Genomic DNA, 18,544 nt, shown 5'->3' on the forward strand with positions numbered 1-18,544 from the left:
TATGTGCAAGATAGTCTCTCAAATATTTATTATTATTTAAAGTAATAATATTATCTGGTTTTTTGATGGTACTATCTACACGGGGATTTGGAAAACCAGACCCCATTTGCTTAAGTTCCCTAACTTATAACTGATCGTTCTCTGCTGTGAGAAGCAGTCTAAATAAAAAAGTAACAAGGTAGAAGGAGTATTATTTAATAATGATGCCAGCAAATGTCGTACAAGTTCTACAGTATCTGCATCTGGATGAGCTCCATCACGAGATGAGAGAGGAAAGAAGGGGACAGGGAAGAAAACAAGACAGGAGATGGTGTTCATGAACAGCTTGTCAGTTGACACTGACAGTCACACTCTTGAATTATCTGAAGTTTCTTGCTTTGGTGTCTTTTGTAGTGGGTCCACAAAAAATACAAGGATCATAAATTCCCTAATGACAGATGAATTAAAACACATAAAATTTATTTGAGAACACTGCACATTTGTTCTCTGTTTTGAAGCCAGTACTGCTGTGTGGTTAGACTGTGGAAATCAAAAATATTCATGTATTGGATCTGAACGATGGCAAGATACAAATGAGGCATGGTGAAGAAGTCCCTTCACATTTTGCTTTTTTATACTTAAAGATTTTGGTCTTTAGAGAGAAAGTAACTAAAAAACTTGGGCGGGGGGGAGAATAAGTTGATGGCTACAGCTGCACAGGGAAGAATCTTTCGGTTGTAATTCTTGGACATCTGCCTGACCACCCCTTCTTCCCACCTGCAACATGGCTCTCAGCAGGCATATCTAAATGTTATCATCAGCAACAAGACAGTTCTCACCAACTTTGTTCTGCAACTTTCTCTATTGCGGTAGAGGAAGGGAAGCCTGCAGCTGCTATTTCCAAAGAGGCCAGCGAGGGAACTTGGTCTGCCTACTGAGAACAACTCTGCAGATGCGCCAGGTCTCATTTTATTGAAATACTGGGTTAGCTTGCTGTTATCACTCTATCGCATAACAAATGGTAGTGCTTCAGGAGACTATTTAAGATGCTGTGTTATAATAAAGCAAGATTCAGTGCTTTCGGGTGACTCAGCTTGTAATGACGCTGTATATGCTCTCCTTTTCTGTTGTGACAGCATTAGTCTTTGCACCTCTTGGGGAAAACTAATAAAATTCACCAGAAAGTAATCTAAGCCCTTTAAATTTTAACTTCAGTGAGCCTGTGATCCCAGAAAGGGTGATAATTAATATATGTAGCTACTCATTTCCTCCCCATCTAGTACTGTGTGTCTTATTTAGTCAGCCTTTTGGCTAAGCTTTCTTATTAAATATTTGAATTTGAGTTTGCAAACAGGAATACAGGCTTTTTCTACTGCACAAAATATTACTAAGGGTTCAAGATCACAATTGGAGAACAGGAAATACCTGCAGGTTTTTACCTTACTTTGTTGTCTTTCTGTTTAAGGTAATCCTGGTTTGAGTAGCAAAACACAGGCGTGTTCTGCATGAAGAGATAATTAAAAGGTTGAACTACCAAATCCAATGTTTAAAATTAACAGATATCTGAAGTCACCTAAATGTATAGTCTGATTTTTTTTTTTATTTTTTTTATTTTATTTTTCTTCTCAGAGTTTCTGAGCACATCATCTTAATGCCACTGGTGTTTGCTGGTGCTCAGCAGCTTGGGAAAATACTTTTATAATAATCATATTTTAAACACCGAAATCAACTAATAGTGTTTCAGGCTCCCTCTTCATAAAAAGTTGTATTATCTAATGTCAAATTGCTCTAGGCACCTGGCAGCCAAGACATATCAAAAACATGTACATTGCTTTTTTTGGTTTGGCTAACCATAAATATTAAAGACTGGATTAGATTTTCAGTTGAGCCGTTGTAAAATTTTCATTGCATCTTAAATATCTCCTCAGTTATAATTGAGGAAAGACGTTTCTTCTGAGGTAGCTGAGGAAATCAGCTGTATCTTGCTAAGTCTAGTGATTAGCTGAAGTCATTCAGACATTGAAATTTTAATTTCCTATGGAAATGTTAATAATGGTGTGCTTGAGTCATAATGTCATTAAATCTAACTCCAGACAACATTACTCTTAAGAAAATGAGTAAAGTAAATAATGCATACTGAAGCAAGGCCTGCCAGAGCTGTCTAAAAGCAGGTGACAAAGGCAGGTGGTGGTGGTTTTTGTTTGCTTCTGTTACCTCTGATCTGAGAGGGAAGGAGGAAAGGGCTCATCTGTGTTCTGTTGCATTGAAAAAAATTGCTCCAAATAATCTTTCTGGATGTTTCACTCAGTTACATGAAGTTTTGCTGGGAGGTTTCACACTATGCAAGGAATGCCGCTTCACACATGTTAGAGGGTCTGGGTCACGGCTCCCTTTGCTTCTGGACGTGTGAGGATTAGAGTGATTTACCAGCAAGTGGACTTTAATCAGGCTCTGTGAAGGACCTACAATTGATGACTGAGAACGCTGTCATGTATTTTAAGATAAATTGTAGCTATTTACAGGTGGAGTATTCCAGTATGTTCTGTAGCATCAGGATCACAAATTAAGGTATGCAGTCTTAAAAAATAAGTGAAGGTGGCAAAACAATAACAAAAAAGAGGTAATATGCCTTTTTTATGTTTTAATGTTTTTTATGTTTTAATACAAAAAATGTTCTTAAATAAGGGAGTATCTTGCCTATAAAATTGCTGTTTCATGTTTAGCTGTAATCAGAAAATCGAACCCTTGTTTCAAATATATTTGAAATTAATTTTGAGGCTGTTGAGTGATTATGATTGATGGGTGTTTCAAACCACCGTATTCATAACAATCTCTCTTCCCTTCTGTGTAGAATGATGTAGAGGTGGTTGATAGAGAATGCAAGTTAGTGAAATGCTTGAATATGCAGACCCAGTCAGTGATCTTACAGATATTTCAGCTGTATACTAGTATAATTTAGTGGCATCCTCTGTTAGTGTACCAATGAGATGAATGTGAAAAATGGTAATAATGGTTGCATTGTCATAGAATAATAGAATGGTTTGTGTTGGAAGGGACCTTAAAGATCATCTAGTTCCAACCCCTCTGCCATGGGTAGGGGCGCCTTCCACTAGACCAGGGTGCTCAAAGCCCCGTCCAACCTGGCCTTGAACACTTCCAGGGTTGGGGCATCCAGAACTTCTCTGGGCAACCTCTTCCAGTGCCTCACCACCCTCCTGGTGAAGAATTTCTTCCTTATATCTGATCTAAATCTACCCTCTTTCAGCTTAAAGCCATTCCCCCTTGTTCTATCACTACGTGCCCTTGTAGAAAGTCCCTCTCCAGCCTTCTTGTAGGCCCCCTTCAGGTACTGGAAGGCTGCTACAAGGTCTCCCCAGAGCCTTCTCTTCTCCAGGCTGAACAACTCCAGCCCTCTCAGCCTGTCTTCATAGGAGAGGTGCTCCAGCCCTCTGATCATCTTCGTGGCCCTCCTCTGGACTCGCTCCAACAGGTCCATGTCCTTCTTATGTTGGGGGCCCCAGAGCTGGACGCAGTACTCCAGGCGGGGTCTCATGAGAGCGGAGTAGAGGGGGAGAACCACCTCCCTCGACCTGCTGGTCATGCTTCTTTTGATGCAGCCCAGGATACGGTTGGCTTTTTGGCCTGCAAGCTCACACTGCTGGCTCATATTGAGCTTCTCGTTAACCCAGACCCCTGAGTCCTTCTCTTCAGGGCTACTCTCAATCCATTCTCTGCCCAGCCTGTATTTGTGCTTGGGATTGCCCCAACCCATGTGCAGGACCTTGTACATGGCCTTGTTGAGCTTAATGAGGTTCACATGGGCCCACCTCTCAGGCCTGTCAAGGTCCCTCTGGATGGCATCCCTTCCCTCCAGCGTGTCAGCTGCACCACACAGCTTGGTGTCTTTGGCAAACTTGCTGAGGGTGCACTCAATCCCACTGTCCATGTCCCCGACAAAGATGTTAAATAGTGCTGGTCCCATTACCAATCTCTGAGGAGCGCCATTCATCACTGGTCACCACTTGGACATTGAGCCGCTGACTGCAACTCTTCCAGTGCGACCATCCAGGCAATTCCTTATTCACAGAGTGGTCCATCTGTCAAATCCATGTCTCTCCAATTTAGAGACAAGGATGTCATGCGGGACAGTGTCAAATGCTTTGCACAAGTCCAGGTAGATGATGTCAGTTGCTCTTCCCATATCTGCCAACACTGTAACCCCGTCGTAGAAGTCCACCAAATTTGTCAGACACAATTTGCCCTTAGTGAAGCCATGTTGGCTGTCACAGATCACCGCCTTGTTTTCCATGTGCCTTAGCATGGTTTCCAGGAGGATCTGCTCCATGATCTTGCCAGGCACAGAGGTGAGACTGACTAGCCTGCTGAATTGTTGAATAGATCAGTACTGGAAAATCATCTTATATTGCACTTAATATAATAATATAATACATTATGTGAGAAGGTTGTGTTCTTTCAAAATGCCCAATATTTATTTAGATGTCTTTGTGTCTTGTAAATTGTTAGACTTGGAGTGTAAGCAACTTTTTTTATCATTTCGTATATTCTCTCAAAGGTGCTTTTGGAAAAAATTGTAATCCAGTTATGTTCCACCTATCAGTCTTTATTTTTTAAAATTATATGTGATAACTTAGATGAAAGACGTGCTGTATAGAACTGTATTTTTTGATTGCAACTGAAGTTCTTTTTTGCTGTGTACTTTATTTGCTTCTTTATCTTCTTTCTAGTAGATACCAGAAAAAATGGTTTGTATGGTGTAGCATGTAACTGTTAGCAAAGTTATAGAACTATAAGACCTTTTTTTGCCATTTCTATTTTCTGGTAGGTGATGTCATAAGGCATAAGACCTTTTAATCCCTTTATAATATTTTCACTGACAAGTTCAGCTCTTGTATACTTGAGCCAGGTTTGCATGGGAATTGTGCCTCTATAAATCTGTGGCTTAATCTGTACAATGTAGCTGCTCATACGTTTCATTGCAGTGTCATCAACATCACCTTTTTGGTAGTAGGTGCAGAGTTTTGGAAAGCTTGTTCACCTTGCATATGTTTTCAACATTTTTAAGTTTGCTGCAGGGAAACTTGAAATGACTGCTTTGCTTTACAGGGTAACTTCAACCGCTTTTTGCCACAGATGCTTTTAGTTTCTAGAAGTTCCTTTTTTTTATTTTTTTTTATTGTTAAATAATTTTATATTATAACATGGCAGTATTTTGTTACTGGTTGAAGTTGAGATGACATTAGAACATATACTTGAATAGTAAGTAAGTCATCTTTAATTTTTGGTGTTTCTTATAGAAGTAACAGAATGCAAATTGCAGCTTTTTCAGAATGGGAGGTGGGGCCTTCTGAGTATCTAGACATCTCTGTACAGTATGTGATTCTCTAGATTTTTTAATAATGTTTTCCCTTCTGTGTGGCAATAGTTTTGAAACAATTATTAAGAATCAAAATAGATACTCTCTAGTTTAAAAACAGGTATGTCTGATTTACCTTATGAAACTTAACATTTTTGCAAAATATTTTAGATGCTCATAAGAGGGAGGAAAGGTTATTAATATGCTAAATACTAAATAATGCTTCTTAATAAATTGCAGTGGTATAAAAATATCCTGATAAAAATACTAGGATATTCTAGGATAATTTTTCTTATTTGCATGTGTATAACAGCAAAGTGTATGTTTTAATAATTTTTTCAGCTGTGACTTTGAGTGTGTAGTTTCTTAATTTATTTAAATATTAAAACCCTTCCAGCATTTCTCTAAAAATAGATTTCTCTACTAACAAATCTTTGTTGCGATCCCACAAGTAACCAAGTTTTATAGCGTGTCTCCCTGTGCCAACATTTTTTAGCAATTTGTTTTATTTAAAATAATTTTAAAAGCCCTGCCTTTTGGCAGGCATATAAAACAAGTATGCCTTTGTAATTTTTGTATATTTGACGGGAATCAAAGACAAATTCTTAGGTATTTCTGTATTTTATATCCATCTTAACTCTATCAAAGGAAGTTGACTGGAGCATTATGTAAGTATTACAGAAGACTAGACTAAATATATGAAAAATGCATCTTGGCATGACAGATATAATTTATGTCCTCTGTTTTCCAATGTGTGGGGTTTTACTATCCTCAGTAGAGGATAACTGAATTGTTTAATTGTCACTTACAATTGTGGCATTGAAAGGTTTTCCAGAGTGCGTCAGTTGTTTCTGTATTTTGTGCACTTCCTTTGGAAAATGCTTTTAGATTACATTTAAAAAAAAAAAAATTTAAAAATGTAATTACATTTAAAAATTACATTTAAAAAAAAACGTTAAGGAAAAACCCCAAACACTTCAGTTTTAGCACAATATAGGGTTCTTCTGCGTTAGCATTTCAGTTCTTTAGTAAAGAATTTGCTTTTGAGAGAATGTATTGATTGTCCCTGCTTGAAGCAGATGGTTCACATTGCACTGCACAAAGTGGTTTTCTTCAGACTGAGCCAGGAGATGTGTTTTGAGAGTGCACCTCATGCTCCAACTGTTAGTAAATATTCAGCTTAAAGAACTTAATTAGAAGTGGTCTAAAGTAAATCCCACTGGCATGCATGTAGGGTCTCAGACAAAACGGTTGTTCTGCCCTTTGAGAATCTTGTTCCACTGGCCTGCTAAGGTAGGCATAGCCAGAGAATGCTGACTGAGTAAGCAGCTCTTTGTTTTTGTTTGTTCCTGTACATGGCCACATGTCTTATTTGCTATTCACTATTTGAACTCTGCTTTGAATTCAGATTTTTTTTGTATGATGAATTTTGTCCCTACAACATTTAAGTTCTTCACAGATTATTATTACCTTTATCTTCCTAGATCAATTCACTCATTTGTTCAAATTCATTGCACAGAATTTATCTTTACAGCTGTCCTGTAAGGTAGCACAGTATTATTACTTCTGCTTTGCAGAACTTAGAGGCATCAATACCAAAATTATGCTTTGTGTGCCCAAGTGGAAATGCCCCTTTTCATGCTTTTTCGAAGAGGTTAATGTTCTGAGTTAAACATTTGGTTTAGAGCTTTGAAATGCATTGGAGTGACATCCACTTGCTTGGTGAAGTCACAGTGTGCCTGGGAAGCAGATCTAGAGTTCCTGAGTTTTACAGCCAGAAAAATGAGAATCAATAATGTGACCTACCTGCTTGGTGTAGTGACCTCCTGAGAATCACACAGGAGCTGTGTGGCAGAGGTTCCAGTGTTCATCTGTCAGCTGAGTGCGTTTTTAAATTACAGTGTTGGATATGGCAATTTCCAATGTCACTTTGCTTTTGAAAACAACACTCAGATTGAAGCAGTTGATTCATTCCTACAGGGTTTAGCTGGAAGAGCCAGGCTGAACAGGTAAGCCGGTAAAATGGCTTGCTGCCACCAAAGGGGGCAAGTCCAGCTTCCCTGCTCCCTGTGCATCTCCATCTTTCCATATGCTCCTGTCCCTCCCTGACTGCAGATCACTTAAACATGCTGATAGGGAAGAAAACAATACAGCGTTTTCTTGTGCAATAGTTTTCTATGCTGTGCTGGTAAATTAAATTGGCTTATGGAAGTACATAGTAAGCATCAGTGCTGGGAGAAATGAACTGGAAGGAGGGAGACTTGCACATGAGAGAATAGTGCAGGTCTGCTTCTTTTTTTCTTTCTCTCCCCCCCGCCCCAATACTTAACATCTTGAGAAACCATGCCCTTAGTACTGATCTTCAGTAGTTTGTCATTCTCCAACTTCACTGTGAAAAGATGAAGTATGCCTGTTCCCAGTGAACTTACAGCTTTTTCAATTGGTAAAATTTAACTTTAAATACTGAGATTTGTAGATCCTAGTGTAGTTTCTGGGGAAAACATGCTTTAATTTAGGATTCTCACTTAATTGCAACGTTCATGCTCTTTTTAACCCTCAGAAACCTTACCTGTTCCACTCTGCGTTCCAGGCCTAAAATATAACTTACGTTCTTTTTCAAGTTTGGTCCTGCTTATCACATGGCTTAACAGATCTCAGACTGCACTGCACATGCTGCTATCTGGATATACATTTTTGCTTCCTCACTTGCTCTGCTGATTGTGCAGCCATGGACTGAGCTCACACCAAAACTGTCAATTTACTTGCAGTTGGTTTTCAGGTGAATAAGCAAGCTGATCCAATGTGTGACTACAGGGTCAGTGTGCAGCTAGAGCTGAAGGTGATCGTGAGCAGCTTGTTGTTTTGAGAAACAATGAGATGTTTACATCAGTTTGTATGTATGAACGTACTGTAGGGCTTCTCATCAACGGGTTGCTGGTCTTGGGTCTGGACACCTCTCATCCACTTTTCTCTCTGATTGCTTCCTCTGTATAGGCACTATCAGAGCGGGATCTGAGAGAGCAAAAGAGACAACAGCCTTCCTTTTCTGAGGTCCTGTGCTTGGCAGCTTAGATGACAGCCTGAGCATTCAGAAAGAACAACTAGGAGAGAAATCTTGCTTTTAAATCTAACATGTTTTTGGAGGTGCATGAGAATATCAATGGGAGAGTCTTTCACCTAGGATTGTTATCCCATCATTTTTATTTCAGAACTTGAAAATGCCAGTATTGCTTAGTGCAATGGTAGAATTGTTGTTGGAATTTTAAAATCTAAGCAGACATATTTTTTTCCCTGAATGGGGAAACGGCTGAAGGCTTTTTGTCACTCTCTTTCCCACGCCCACTATCATTTGAAGACCTTACTTCTGACTTAACAATTGGAGGCTGAATTTTTTCTAAAATCAGTCAGGACTCTAAGCAGCAGAAAACACAATCTTTCAATGCAAAATGATAGATATTTTATTAGTAATAAATAATGCTACTTGAGGAGGTTATAACAAAGCAGATTTAAAATCTGCTGCTTCAGCTTCAAACTGTACAATGCATTACATTTTTTGAGATGTTTATCTGAAATGGAGTTAAAACAGTGCTTCTGAAATTCTCTCCTTCATAAACCTATTTGAGCAGCCGTGTCAGTATATACTTCTGGTCATCTAAATTTAAAACAAGACTTTTGCTAAGAAGGTCAATGAAACTACTTTCCTTTTGATCTTGCATCCTTGTGGGTGCCTGGGTAGTTCTTCTGTAAGAAAAGTTTTACTGGATGAGTCAGTGCACTGAGTCATAGGCAGCATGAAGCCTGTAGTGCTCTAGACTAACTAATTGGTAACAGTCTCAAATTTAATTAAAGCACAGTTGTCAGCTCTGTGTTACTGATTGACAGCCTACTGCAATATTTTGTTTTTAACATCTTACATTAATTGTTCTTTGCTGTTAAAATTTGTGTGTTTTAAGATCTTGTTTCTGTTGAACAGACCTGCCATTGCCATTATCTTTTACCATCCTCTTTATGATTTTTCTAGTAATTGCTTTGAATTTTTTCCCCCTGTTAGGTCACATATTTGGTAATTACTGTTTTTACCGTGCCTGTGGATTTACAGATGTTTAGAGTCCTTTGAGGATTTTCTAAAGTTTTCTTCATTAAGAACTGTCCTATTAGCACTGATGAATATTTTTTCACTTTTCCTGAACTTTAAGTGTTATGCAAAATTTCTTAGAAATTAAACTTAAAAAATGATTATATGTTTTGTGATGACTTGCAGACTACGTTTTCAATTTTGCTAGTTTTCATTGCTAATGTTCATCTTGTGTTGTACCCTGTTTTAGAATAACAAACGGCTTTTCTTTATCCCAGTGCCTGCCCATCCTGCCCAGATGATGGCAGTGGTTTCCAGTATCATTGGAGCCTTCCTCCCTCCTGTTCTTCAGTTCCTTTGCGTGTGTGTTTCTTTCCATGATGCAGCTTGAGGAGGCAAAGAGCTATATGGGGGACGGGGGAGAACAGGACATTTCTTGAAGCTGTCTTTCTTTCATTAGGGGAAAAAAAAAAAACCCCACAACCTCAGGGTCTTGGGAGAAAAGCAAAGTTTGATAGGGTTTTTATTTTTTATCATTCACATTACTAAAAAAAATCTTGCTGGCTTTGTGTAGGGCTCCTGCTTGCTCCAGCTGAGAATTGGAAAACTTGAATGGTGGCTCTCTTTGCAACTGAATTTCTTCTTTTTAAAACCTTTGAGACGATATAGTTGAACTTTCAGAAATAGTCTATGCTACTTCCATATGTGATAAATACTGAAGCTGGGATGGTGAAGAAATGTCTGTCTAGAGACTTGAGGAGGTAGATGATGTTTTGATTACATATTCTTTTTCTCTTGAACAGTTTTTCCTCTCTCCTAAGCTCCTAAATCACAAGACCATCAGTAATACAGTACTGGTTCACATATGAATTATACCTGACCAGGTGTCCAGTCTCTGGCAGTGCTCAACAGCAGGTGCTAATGGAAGACTAATAGAAGGGGGGAGTAGAGACTGTTTATTTTTCTAACTTGCATTACCTTTAATGCTCCAAGTTTAAGGACATCCTTGAAGGGGAGAAGCTAAAATAGAAAATGTTGAGGGTTGTATTCATGTAATATTACTGGCATAGTCTTTTTTCCAAGTTTGATTGATCTCTCTAAAAAAAAAAAGTAAGTGTTAAATATCAGCCCTCTTCCCACAACATGATAGCCGTAGTTTCAATATTTGCATGAAAGGCACTATTTTATTTGTTCTAACTTGATGCCTGATAATATCATCAGGTTCCCTGAGCTCTTGTATTTTGAGATAAGTGAATCATACCATCTGCTACAGCTGTATAAAAGCAACGTTAATAGTCCTCCACAGAAAATTGCTGGAGCCTTCGGATGTTGTATTGGACCGGAGAGATGTGTCCTAAGGGACTCCTTTTCCACATTTCCTATCTTCTTGTCCTCATCTAAGCCCAGTTTCATATAAAGCAGCAGTGACAGGAGGTGTTCTGTTCTCTCCTGAAACGATCATTTAGTTAGCTCTGAAATTTTTTCTTTGAATGTGATGTTCTTGTTTTTCTGGATTGTAGATTTCCCTCGTATCATCTTTCTCCTAGGAATCCAAGGCTTACTGATGCAGGTCATTCTCAGCCATCTTCCTTTCTATAGGATTTCCTCCTTCATGTGTTTTTCCTTTGTCGTCTTTATCTTGATTTTATCCGGTTCCTCTCCTTTTCTAGCAGTTCTTCCTGCTTCCTCGATTCTACTTGTATTCTCCATCAAAGTATCTATTCATTTGGTTTTGCATATAATTTTAAGTGTTTTAAAAACCTACGTTTTTAAATAGATTTATGGCTGTAACTTTTTCGTGTAGGTATTCGTTCTATTTCATCAGTTTGTGAAGATGCTTAGGTATTTTGAATATGGTCACCAAAATAATATTTATCCTAGAAGCTAGGAATAAAATTCACTTCTCTAAGAGAAAAATGCAGCATGTTTCAAAGCATCTTTTCCAATTTGAAAAAAGCAGTAAAGATTTAAAGCAAAGCTTCCACCCACCTTACAGTCACTGAGGAGAATAAAATTCTACTTGGAGGTATCCACTTCCTGGCTTGAATAAAATCAGATAAAAATCTTCCATTTCAGCTAGACTTTTTTTGCTCTATGCAGAAGATTTAGGAAAAGATTTCTGTGGTGGAGACTTGTAACTTGGGTTTTAAACTCAGGAATTTGGGAACTGTCATATTCTGGTTTGTACCGTAACAGCAGTAGGAGTATCTTCAGTGATAACGTGTGATGTGATTACTTGGTAAAGTATTAATGGCTTTTCCTTGGACAAGTGCATTGTTGCTCATGTAAGCTTGGTTATAGAGTTAAAAGTGGTGATAGTTTCCTATTTGTTCTCATCCCATTTCCCACACACAATTTGTATGTACAAATGTACATAGATTTTTGGTTTTTAGCACTTCAAACTTCTTTGGATTAGGTTATTGCTGGACAGAATCAGTCTGTTCTAAGTTGGAGTACTGAAGATGAAGAAACGAGGTTTCTGCATCTCAGTACAGAAGTCTGGAACATCCCATCCATAGTGGGATTTTCATTTGCTTTAGGTAGAGGAAATATTCAGGAATGTTTACATGTACTAATTAATGAAGTCGTGCCTTTTTAATTGTGTGGGACAATGCTTTCTTCGTAACACAAGCAAGTAACTAATGGTGATAATATCTATTATTTTTACTCTACAATTTAATAGAACATTTAGGTGAAATACTTAGAGGTTATCTTCTGTGTGCGTTGACATGTTGCATGTTCCAGCCAATGGTTTTGCCTTGCTAGGGTAGATGGATTACTCTTACAAATGTGGCATGAAATTTCTATCAGATTAGTTTGTTCTTCCAGGCAGCTGAGGGGAAAAAAAAAATGATTAAATGGCATCAGAAACACCAGCCTCTTGGCTGCTGGTAGAGAGCATAATTAGAGAATTAAGACTTCATTTCAGCAAATGCTATGCAAAAATTCTGTCCTGTTTACCTGACTCTGAGTGGGCAAGAGTAAGTGCTCAGAACCTGATGGAGCTGGCATTTAGAAAATCCAGAAGATAAATTTTAACACCTACTGAGGCATGAAACAATTAAGGTACCAATTTTAGAATAATTTCAGAGGCTATAGTAGTTAAAATAATTTAACAAACAGTTCAATAAGTACACTTGGAAACCTACTCTTAGCCCTGTGTTTTTTATGGTTTTGTAAAGAATTTTCCTTAATGGTTTAGGAATGTATTTTTTTTCTCAGCACGTCAGACTCCTTGCATTTGGATTTTTCTACCTGAGTACTGTATTAAAATATACATTTATTAAAAGCAACAGAGTGGAATACAAGGGGCAAGTTATCAAAATCAACCATGCATTTATTTTAAGCAAGTATTAAAAGTTGTGTAAAACAATGATTCTTATCACAAGAAATATATATCTATACTGTTATTTTAGGAGATAGAGCTCGCAGTTGCTAGTTAGCATATAAAACTAAGTTTAAAAGTGTTTATATGATAATTTTGATGTGATACATTTTGAGCAAAAATAAAAAAAGAAAATAACTATAAATGATGGTAATGCCAATTTTTTTGGTCAGGCATTCTGCATTACTGCTGTTCTGTGAAGCACCTGAGGCTTGAACATCATGGCCAGCCATGCCTGTCAGCAGATACTTTGTGAGAATATGCCATCCCTGAATGTGTATGCCTTCACAAATGTGTATCACACTTAAGAAATCATTTCTTCTTGGGATGGTTGCGTATACATTCATGTCCTGGTTAAGGAGGTTGTAGGGTGAAAGATAACAGTGGTGAATATACTCAATTGATTTGACAAGTTTTGGATGAGGGAATCGAGTGTGCCCTCAGTAAGTTTGCAGATGACAGCAAGTTGGGTGAGAGTGTTGATCTGCTTGAGGGTCGGAAGGCTCTGCAGAGGGATCTGGACAGGCTGGGTCGATGGGCCTAAGCCAACTGTATGAGGTTCAACAAGGCCAAGTGCCGGGTCCTGCACTTGGGTCACAACAACCCCATGCAACGCTACAGGCTTGGTGAAGAGTGGCTGGAAAGCTGCCCAGCAGAAAAGGACCTGTGGGTGTTGGTCAACAGCCGGCTGAATATGAGCCAGCAGTGTGCCCAGGTGGCCAAGAAGGCCAATGGTATCCTGGCCTGTATCAGAAACAGTGTGGCCAGGAGGAGTAGGGAAGTGATTGTACCTTTGGGCTCAGCACCGGTGAGGCCGCACCTCGAATCCTGTGTTCAGTTTTGGGCCCCTCACTCCAAGAAGGACACTGAGGTGCTGGAGCGTGTCCAGAGAAGGGCGACGAAGCTGGTGAGGGGTCTGGAGCACAAGTCTGATGAGGAGCGGCTGAGGGAGCTGGGGTTGTTCAGTCTGGAGAAGAGGAGGCTGAGGGGAGACCTCATCACTCTCTACAACTACCTGAAAGGAGATTGCAGAGAGGTGGGTGTTGGCCTCTTTTCCCAAGTGACTAGCGACAGGGCAAGAGGAAATGGCCTCAAGTTGCGCCAGGGGAGGTTCAGGCTGGATATTAGGAAAAATTTCTTTACTGAGAGAGTGGTGAAGCATTGGACCAGGCTGCCCAGGGAGGTGGTGGAGTTACCATCACCAGAGGTGTTCAAGGTGCGTGTGGTTAAATTAGAGCAAATGTTAATGCTGAAAGAGCCAAAAAGCTAAAAATCATGTTCCTTTTCAAACAAATTTACTTGGTAAATGTCTTTTGCCATCTTTTGTTTCTTAATTTTATTGGTGACATTCAACACGTTCCTCCATTGACAAGTTTTGGTGTAAATACTTAGCCATTGCATTCAGTGCTTTCAATATCTGAAATTTATTCATATTTTATTTTGGTGGTAACTACCAGTTGTGTGGTGTGGGAGTTTTTTGTGTGTTAACCTTTTTGTGAAAGGATTCGGTATGCAGTGATATTTTAGGGGTTCAACAGGCTTATGTTGTTGATATGTTTAGAGATGTCCCTTTTTGACTATTTATATTCTTAGTTTAAAGAATATAAAATGTCTGTACATCTTGAGCAGAAGACTTGGAGAATGTATTTGTGCTTACCAGTTAGTTAAGGGACTTTACTAGTCCATTCCACAGAGGATACTTAAATTTGCAGTGTCTGTAAGTGCTGTCTCTTCACCAAAGCGGGACACATTTTCTTTGTTACTGTAATGTGGAGATTTGCAGTCTTTGTTCTTCCGTAAGTTTCAAAATTAGTTATTTTCCCTGGTTTCTTCAACAGAAGTTGTATCAAATTGCTTGGATTTTCTAGAGGATCTTTGTAGTTTCATGTCCTGCATTTTGATACACTATTTTTTTAGCAGGAGTACAATATCTTTTGGATAGAGTAGGGTGAAATCTTCTGTCTGTTTGGATCTCACGGAGCTGCTTTCATGCAGGTACTTTAAGAATAGAATTTCTGATCACTGAAGCTGTCAAAAGGAATTTGCAGAGTTTGGGGTGATATGGTATATGGGTTTTTTGGTAGTGTGACATGACTTCTTAAGAGGAATTACCATTAATAATTCTTTGTAGCGTAGAGATACGTGTGACACTGACAAGCTACTTCCCTTCTGTGTTGCGTCCTGTAAAGAATCCTGATAGTGAGACTTGATCCAGTTTTCTTACCTAATATTCTCTAGTTCATTTCATTTTAAACCTGAGGCCCATTTAACACAGCAGCAGCAAACAGCTCCTCTGGTCTTTATGCCACCTTTAAATTAAATGTTATTTAATGCTTTCTGGAGAAAATGTCAATAGTGCAAGCATTATATTAAAATTAAACTTAAAACTATTTTCTGTTTCTGAATTTATACTGCAGATTTTTTTAGGAAGCAGAATGGGATTGGAGAATGGAAAAAACCTCTTTTTGAAGCAGGTTGTTTTTACTGGAATTTTAAAATCTTGCACAGTCACTTTTGCAGAATGCTTACTTATAACAGAAAATGCTGATTAATGGGGTCATCTGAAGTTTCAGAAATGGAAGAGTTGTGAAAATGGACTCAATGTAGTATATACTTGAGATTCCTGTGGACATACTACTACTCCTCAGTGTTTCAGAACTGAATTATTTTCCAGCTCCTTATATCAACTACTCTCAAAAAAGTGTATAAAATGTTATACTGCTAGAAGAAGTGGACATGTAAAATTTATTTTCCATAAAAATAATGTGTGTATAAATTGACAGTCATGACTGTGTGCTGTGGTGACAAACATGTCTGTCTTTTGCATTGCTTTTAGAAAAGCTCACACAGCTGAGGCATTAGGAATTTGATGTTTTTTTAATCAATGAACCTTTATTAAGGTTCTTATTTGCCTTTACACTTGTTCAACTGCACTTATGTGGTTTTTGTGATCTCCCGGCCCCCCCTCTGTTCTACCAATGGTACTTGACTTTGCCATTTTTTGCTTGAATTTCAGTATAATTTCTGAGATGTTGGTAATTCCAAGTTGTGCTGTCGCCCTCCCCTGTAACTCTGGTGTGTTGTCATCTTATTACTCGATGCTGAATAAGGCATACAAGATAGTGAATGATCTGTCATAGGCTTGGACAGAAAGGAAATAATGGGGCTAGGGTTTGCATTAAGGTATTTAACTCTTCCATATAGTGATTTTTTTAGGGTGATGACACGCCTATGGTATTTAGAGCAGATACCACAATTTTTGAATGATTCCGCTCTTTGAAAGAAGATTGGCCTGCAGTGCCTCCGCCGTGCTTTCATTTGTGTCTTGTTTGTATAAGCAGAGGAACTGGGTGTGTCAGCCTGGATGAGGATGGTGCGTGGCTAAAGATAGCGCATGTTCAATAGGGAAGAATCTTCCCAGTTTAAAATAAGCTTAATACCATAAGGAATTATGTAAGATTTCATTAAGCAACCAATTGGAAAAAAAAGTGTTATACTGGTAAGATATAAATTTTTATTTTTACTTCTGTATTCTGTTTGAGCAGTTGAATGTCTGACGTGGATTAGATCACACTGAACGAATCGGTGCAAGTGTCATGTAAAGAAAATTGTAATGTTGATACACAATGGAGAAAATAACCAGTTATGAAAACCATCCAGTTGTTTCAGTAACTGGTGTTATGTCTTTGCTGGTTGTTGCTGTATTCACAGCATGAATGCTGAGCTGTGCATTTGATGGCTGTTGGAAAAACCTCTCTCACTTAACTATTAAGATTTCTGGAGGTTTCTGCTTCTGTCCTGCCTGCATTGTCCTGACCACTGTGGTCCGTGGTGTCGGAACAGACTCCATCTGTCTTGGGTGTTTTGCTCGGGTCGGGAATGTACACAAGCTTGGCACTTTTCTGGGTAAAGAACAAATAAGCGAGGCTAAGCAGGATAGTCTTTATTAAAGAATGAGTCTCTTCCTTTGGCATGCTCTCCTTGTATTTATTTAGGCTTCTCCAAAGTAGTATTACCTCGCTGCATGCTATAAAGAGGGAATAAGAGTAATTGTTGCTAAGGTGGGTTTTTGGGGAATGTACACAAATATTCGCTAATAATACACTAGGTGTATTGGGGCTAATACAGTAATGGGGCTGCTACTGTGGTTTTCTTTAAGCAGTGCAGGGATTTGACCCTTCCATTCCCTCTGAACATGTGTAGCTGGTTTAGGGGTAAGTAATGAGTATTTGGTGATGATTTTATTTATTTAACCTTATGAATCTAAACTTCAGGATTTGTAAGTGGAACAAAGGAAATCGACTACTTCTAAATAATTTCAAACTGGAGCTGTTAATTGTAAAATAGTTTTCTGATGATAGATCTGATGCAATCAATTTAAAATGTCAAACCAGTTTTTCTCAGAAGAGTGAAAGGAAGAAGAGTGTGATGAAGTAGCTGCAGATGGTTACAGTTTGGGGAAACGCTTTTCAGATAATTTTACATCCCAGCATGTGTCTGGACTGTCACGGTACCGGTAAAGTGAAGATCAGGTTAGTTGCATACAGGACAGTACAAGCTTGCAAATGCAACAGCAGGCATTAAGAAAGGGTAATTGTATGTCTGGAGGAGCTGAGCAGTACTGCATGTGTTGAGAGCTAGATCCAAGAGGTTTTTGTGGCTCAGACTTCTTGTGGAAGAAAGGATTCGACATTATAATTGCTTTTTAATTTTTCTTGTGCAACTAACTTTTGGATGGAGATACAGGATAAAGCTAACAACTATGAAACTAACAGACCCATCTAGTTGTGCACGTTGATTCCAAGACAGCTAAGCACTCTGTGCATGATCAAAACATTAAACCTGTGAATAGTCTTTCGAAGGTGAATGAGACTACTGCTGAAGTTAAACATGTGTTTAATTGCTTTGCTCTGAGGGAGATGACTACTAATCTGTGTAATTACATAGAATTGTTACTGTTATCTGTATGGTCTTCCCTACTGTCACACTCATTTGTTTGATCTTGTCTTAAGTTAAGTAACAAGTTCGTTTGAAAAGAGCTGTATTGTATGTGTGTACAGTTCATAAAGCGAATGAGTTTTGCTAATGGTAATTCCTTTGGCCTCTGATAAAAAATGATCATGGCATACAAGCATCACTATAGCAAAACTGAGTAAAACAATTTTTTTGCAGGCGATAAATCATAGACAAAGGGGAGCAAGAAAATTTTCTGTATTTACACTCTTTCTTCTCATGATAAAAGCTGTCTTATTTCCTGTATATTTGTAGGGATTTTTAAAACAGTTTTTTACATGGACATGTTAAGTAGCATTACTCCTGTTTGTTGTGTTTTAAACTAATGCTGTGTTAGAACTGGTTGGTTTAACTACTGTGTATATCTAATCTGTGTAATTGTAGTCACTCTATGTTTCTTGCTTCAGCCAATAAGAACTAACAGAGGTGAGCCAAATCAGCTCCTCATTGTGTAACATGCTGCCACAGGTAGTACTTTGTAAACAAAGAGTGTTGTCAGAGAGTGAAGAGTTTGGTGTGCTGCCTCTTTACAGCTTTTGGCTTATGATAGTATCTATACTGTCATGTTGAAATGCAAGCAATTAGTTTAACAACTTCAATGTAAGATATAGTTTATTATGTTCTTAATGCACTTGTTTATTCTTTTTGTAATTAACAGCTGAAAGTCTTATTTTTTTTTTTAAAGTAACACACACCCCCAAAAAAAATTTGTTGTACT

At 38.3% G+C, this 18,544-nt stretch overlaps 1 protein-coding gene across 1 annotated transcript in view; it reads left to right on the forward strand.

Annotated features, from left to right (window-relative positions):
- METTL15 (methyltransferase 15, mitochondrial 12S rRNA N4-cytidine) overlaps positions 1-18,544 on the forward strand; it is a 94,702-nt gene that overhangs the window by 7,802 nt on the left and 68,356 nt on the right. The window lies entirely within an intron of this gene.

The sequence above is a fragment of the Gavia stellata genome, chromosome 17, assembly GCF_030936135.1.
Source record: "Gavia stellata isolate bGavSte3 chromosome 17, bGavSte3.hap2, whole genome shotgun sequence".
Classification (NCBI taxonomy): Eukaryota; Metazoa; Chordata; class Aves; order Gaviiformes; family Gaviidae; genus Gavia; species Gavia stellata.